The following is a 6375-nucleotide window of genomic DNA, read 5'->3' on the forward strand; positions in this document are numbered from 1 at the left end:
TGCTCAATGTACAGAGCCCCCCAGCCACACATTTGATGAGCAGACCAGGTGCAGTCATGGACTCCAAAACCTTCCATAAAGCTCTACGTGTCAAGCCAACTGTTAGCGTGTTCTAACCCAAGCCCCTGTGGCCCAAGTGGGATCAGCTTGACATCACCCATGGTGCCCCAGCAGCGCCGTGCTGCACGTGTGCTTGCTCTGCCGTGTCGCACAGCTGCCACTTGGGCTGGCAAGTTGCACAGGGGAAGGTTTCTCACGCAATCTCTGCCTGCTTAGCCCAGCGGTGCTTCCTGCATGAGCAGCACCGTGAGGAACAGCCTCTCCTAAGGGAGATACAGGCAAATGCCAATCCCTGCCCAGGGATGTTCTCTGGTACCCAGAGCTCTACTGGGAATACCCAGGTCCTTCTGTCTCCAGCAGCAAGAGACAGAATCATAGAATAGTTCGGGTTGGAGAGGACCCTAAAGATCATCCAGTTCCAAGCCCCTGCCATGGGCAGGGACACATCCCACTGGATCAGGCTGCCCAAGGCCCCATCCAACTTGGCCTTGAAGACCTCCAGGCATGGGGCAGCCACAACTTCCTTGGGCAACCTGTGCCAGTGCCTCACCACTCTCATGGTGAAGAAATTCTTCCTTACGTCAAGCCTAAATCTGCCCCTCTCCAGTTTATACTCATTGCCCCTCATCCTATCACTATAGCCCTTTGTGAACAGCCCCTCCCCAGCTTTCCTGTAGACCTTTTTAGGTACTGGAAGGTTGCTTTAAGGTCTCCTCGGAGCCTTCTGTTCTCCAGGCTGAACAACCCCAACTCTCTCAGCCTGTCCTCATATGGGAGGTGCTCCAGGCCTCGCATCATCTTTGTCACCCTCTTCTGGACCTGTTCCAACAGCTCCATATCCTTCTTATGTTCAGGATTCCAGAACTGGACACAGTACTCCAGGTGAGATCTCACAAGAGAGGAATAGAGGGGCAGAATCACCTCCCTCGATCTGCTGGCCACGCAGCTTTGGGTGCAGCCATCAGTTGATGCTAACATGCCTCATAGTAGCTGCAGGGAGACAGGACAGACTTCTTGGTTCTCATATCACCAGTTTGGGTGTGTGTAGGTCAGTCAGTGGCCACCTGGCTTCCCACTATCAAATGCAACCTTAAACTGAATTACTTACTGCAAGCAAGCAAAATATCAGACTTAAATACACAGCCCCAGGCCCAGCACTCAGCCCCAATAGCTTTGTGGCCCCTGCAGAGATGCTCCCCCAATAGCTCAGGTCAAGGCACTGATGGAAGTCTGCCCTCTCCCTCCAGGCAGGCAAGCTCTCAACGCTACATTTCTTACATTGCCTTTATAGGTTTTGCAAGTCTCCATGCAGAGCGTTTGACCTCAGTTTGTACAAATAACCCAATGACCTTGTCCACCCAGACCTGTGTGGGTCCATCTATTCAGCAGCCCGGCTGGTGGGCTGAGGACCTGTGGTGGTTCACAATTCTGCATAAGCATCGCTGCAGGGTGATCAGCTCTACGTACTGATAAAACACTGCCAGCAACCACCCACCAAGATTTATTCTGTTAGAGGAGCTGATGGCAGATCAGTCCCCTTCACACCATGAACTGCACCTTTCATTGGTGGAGAGTTACCCCTACACTCCCAAGTCCCAGGAGCAAGTCATGCATTTCCTGGTGGCTACATCACACGTACACACACACTGGAAAAGCACTTCAGAACTGGATGTTGACACTCACCTCTGAAGTGGCAGAACTTCCACTTGCAAGTTGCAGCCTGACATATGAAAGAAAAAGGAAAATTGCATCTTAAGCCCCATTCCGTGGTATCCCAACCTCCTTCTTGGATGAACTACTGGAGTCTGGCTGGGAAGAAAGGAAAGAAGCCTGCCTCACAACTACTTTTGCAACTAAACAAGTTGGAAACACTTTTCCGACAGGAAAAGTCTGATGCCACTTCAGGGCACAGTAGTACAAATAGGTTAATTTATAAACTCCTGACCTGCCCTGGCTTGTCTCCGTTGAGATTAAATGCTTTTGCTAGTCGGTTCACAGAGAATAAAAAAAGTGTCATGGCTGATCAAAAGCGATGTCCTGGGCTGGCACAGGGCCCTCTTCTTGTCAGTTTGGTTGCTCTTCCACGGGTGGTGGACCTCGTGTCCTCAAATAAACCAGACACTGCCCTCTGCCCTGGGGCTCTCAAAAGCTGGCTGCCTCCTTAGAGGGCAGAGGCAGCAGTGATGTTTCTTCCAAGAACGTGGCATCCTGCTGAAACACGCAGGCAGTTTATATAGACTCTTGCATGTGCTTCTCCTGGAGAGGACAGCTGTTGTTCAAGGCTGCCTGGAACCACACCTACACACAAGCTGGGCAAGAAAAGGAGGAACCATTGGAGATCTCATCTGCTGAGGGCAGACCTGGATTTCTGAGCTACCCAGGCATTACAAACCCCGGGCGCAGACCAGGACCATACACTGATTGGCTTCATATCACCTGGGTGTTGGATACCCAAGTGACACATCTGTTTACAGAAAGAGCTATTTATTTAATAAGAAACATTGAGCAGGAAGAGTCTCTCAAACACCAGCCCTCTTTGCAATGTCAATAATGAGCTGCCACCACCCCAGCTTTTGTTAATTGGGATGTGAAAGTAAGTACTTCAGAGGTGAATCTCCAGGTGAGGTCTCGCCTACAGTGAGGATGGTGAAAAGGAGAGGTATACTTGAGCTGAGAGCAGACAGATACCAGCATGAAATTGGTAATGGTCAGTAGGTGACCCTCTAAGGTCAAAGAGTCCCTATAACTGCCAGCAGATGAGCAGAAAGATCACTTCATTCTTCTGTCTTTAGTCTCTTCCCACAATTATCTACCATTCCACTGTCACTGCTGGGGCTTAACAGAGGCTTGTTCCAGTGCCAAATGAATGTCATGCTCTAAGCCAAGCAAGCTACTGCAAAACTTTCTTGTTCTTACTGTACAGGGGGAAGTGATGGCGCTTGGTGTACTGCATCCAGCTGTTTGACAAGACTACGGCCCTTTGGCAGTGCATTCCTGATTTATACCCTGTTGCTGGGCTGTACCTGTGCTGCATCTATTGCCTGGGAAGGGACAAGCTATTGAGGCAAACTGCAAACTGGCTTGACAGGTGCTTTTCTTGGAAAAGAAGTTTTCTTCAAATAATGCAGCTTGCAAATGATACCAAGGCTTGGTTGCATATAGAAGAGACACCGGCCAGCAGACACGACTTTCTTCTTTGCAGGTAAAAAAAGCACAGAAGTATTCCTGACAGCCACAGGGTGCACTGCTCCATGGGCTGGGTTGGGAAGCAACTAGGAATTCAGTGTTCCCTTTCAGATGCAAGGTTCTTCCAAGTCCATGGTATACAAAGTGACTCAGAGCAGCACAGGAACTTAACTTTAGGAACGCTATTCCAACAGCCAGTCAACAGTGTGCCAGTCAGCAGTGTAAATTCAGCTTATCCTCTGCAGGCTCTTCAGTGTCTGACCTGCAAAGCATCCACACAGAGTGGATGAACTTTCAGATCAGGAGGAGCTTTGCTACAGAACTACAATCAGACTCCTCAACAGTTCTATGTAGATCTTGAACACAACAAGCAGGAAGGAGGCTACCAGGAGTTTCTCATTTCAGGTAAGAAGTTCTGCTGTACAGTGCTACTCCTGAACAATACTGAAACCAGCTTTGTGTCCAAGAGGAGAGCCAAGACACTTCTACATAGCTAAGAATGAAAAAAGCAAGCCAAAGCCATCAGCACTCCTGAAGGAATGCACACATTTTTGTGCTCTAGCAGACATTAAAACCTGTACCCTTCCAAATGGCCACATGATGGCACCACAGCTTTGGGGAGCAAGGACACATCACAGTGCTTGAGAGTCAAGATTAAACCCCCCTTAAACTAAACAAGTAGCATTGTTCTCAAACTGCACCAGCAGAAACACCCGTCTGTATTGTGTAGATGGAATAAAACCCACAAAAGGGAGCTGAAAGAATTTAAGTAACAGGGTTATCACAGTCACTTTGAAACAAATAAGCTCCCTTTTAAAAATGTGTTTCTTCTCGGCTTGGAATGAGAAGGAATAATAATGGCTAAAAAAAAAAAAAAAAGCTAGCCAAAGGAAAAGTGTGGTACTGAAACAGAGATCCGATGGTTTATTCAACCAAAGGCATGATAATATATGAACTGAGTCCAGAAGTTTGTTTTCTTACAAGCTGCCCTGAACATTTAATTCTTAATAAGTTCCCATCTGTTAAAAAGAGGGTCTTAAAATGTGAAGAACTCCAAAATGGATCAGCATGTCTTGGGTGCAGTGTTAAGGATGCAGGTCAAACGCATGTAGCACTCTAGGTAGAAAAATTACACAAATTGGTCAACTGCCTTAGTGCAGAATATGCATAAGAAAAGCATGATTTAATGAAATAGAGAAAAGGCGGTAAGCTTGGTTATCTGAAATGCTGCCATCTAGGATCACACACAGTCGAGGTGCTGGGAGTTATCAAGTCAGCAAGGTCACTGATCAGCAGCCAGAGGCTCTAACACATTGCCTACATTCTCGTAGGTCCTGTGGGCATTTAAACCCTGACCATCCAAGCTGAAGGTGTTGGGTTTTCTAGCAGCAACTCTCAGGGAGTGCCCACAACCTGCCCTCCCAGCATCTGTAAAAGGATGGGGCCTTCCTACAGTGTTCCAGCTCTACTGGATTCACACTGTGATCTAGAATAAAGGAGTCTGTAGAACGGGAAATGCATTTGTCAATACATGGCTCAAAGGATCTCAAGATACGGCATCTTGCCTTTTCCTTCAAGTCATTGCTTACTCTGTGGGCAGCTGTCAGCCATCAAAAAAAAGGTATGGAGAGCTGATCTGGCAAGTTTCTTACCTGCACAGCTCAGGTATGATGGACCACCTAGCATGGCTACAACTCCAACTGTTAGCCCCCCTCGCCTCAGACTTTAGGAAAGTTGAAAGGGTAGATGGTGGTCTGTAAGAGAGTAAACCAAAATACTTCAGGAAAGAGATTGCAAAAGACAGACTGAAATGTTTTCCAAAACAGCTATGTTCCACCCAGAAAAGGGGAAAGGCATTTAAAACCCAGTGCAGGTAGTGTTGCTTCTGCTGTCTGTGACTGGAGCATTTTGGGGAGGGAGGGGAAGGAGGGGAGGGAGGAAGGTGCAGACAACGATGAAATTTTAGCACAAGCAAGATCAGCCATGAGAGCTTCTGTCTCTTTAACTCTCCTGCATGAAGAAACAGCCAATAGTAAAATAATTATTACTGAAAGATTAAGAGAGGCTATGGACTTCAGTATTAGCCACCAAATGACAGATCAGACCCTAGAACCAAACTTGCGTGCATTTGAATGGGGTTTGAATCAACCATGCTTAGTGAAAAGGATTGCTCTCCATCATTCATGACATTTCTACCAGGAAGGACTAAGTATATTTTAATACCAAATGCTACTCAGGAACCATGTGCTGAGAGCCAGTTGAAGGAACCTCCTCAAGTTCCTCAGGAGAAGGTCCAGTAACACCAAGTGTTTTGAAACACAGCAGGTTCTGAAAACAAAGTTACCTCATCTACCTTAGAAAAATCACTTTTTTTGCTTCTTCCTTGTCTTATTTTTCCTTTCCTGCTCCCAGGAAAACCTATACGTGCACAATTGCATGCACAGAGACAGGGAGAAGAATGAAGGCCGAGATGTTTTAGGATCTGTCTAAAGGCATTAGAAGTACAGGACAGCATCTGACACTAGTTTGTCTGGGTCTCAAAGAGGTCAACCATCAGTCACAAGTGTTAGTATTAGAGCAGCATCCTAAACATTAAAGAAACCTACATGCTAGTGCCAGCTATGCCTGTCCAAAATGTCTGGTGACACAGATCACTAAAAATAGACAGGTCTGATTCCACACAGGCCATTCTCCGAAGACAGGCAAACCAGCACATACATATTTATATGAAACATGCCAGTGAGTCACTTACTTTGGCACCAGGAAATCCCCTTGACAGAGCAAGTGCCCTATTGAATAACAAACAAAAGGTGCATCTTGACCTGTTCTCAAAGCTTTGTCCCCAGAGTTCTCCCAGAGCAGTTGACCTGGAACAGACCTCTCATCCCAGCTATTTGATAAGGTCAGTCCAAAACAGAAAAGAAAGACCTCAGACTATGTCTGGCACTGTACCAGCACAAGTGAGTGTAACAGAGCCACCTCACACAGCTGTACATAAAATTGGAAAGAGGTCAGGCACACACATCCACTTAACTCACAGTTGTAAGATAAGCTTCACATTTATCACAGGATAACAAGACTATAGAAACGGTATCTCTGAACGTGAAACCAGTTTCTGAAAGAAAACCC

This window comes from Cuculus canorus, chromosome 4 (genome assembly GCF_017976375.1).
Source record: "Cuculus canorus isolate bCucCan1 chromosome 4, bCucCan1.pri, whole genome shotgun sequence".
In the NCBI taxonomy this organism is placed as follows: Eukaryota; Metazoa; Chordata; class Aves; order Cuculiformes; family Cuculidae; genus Cuculus; species Cuculus canorus.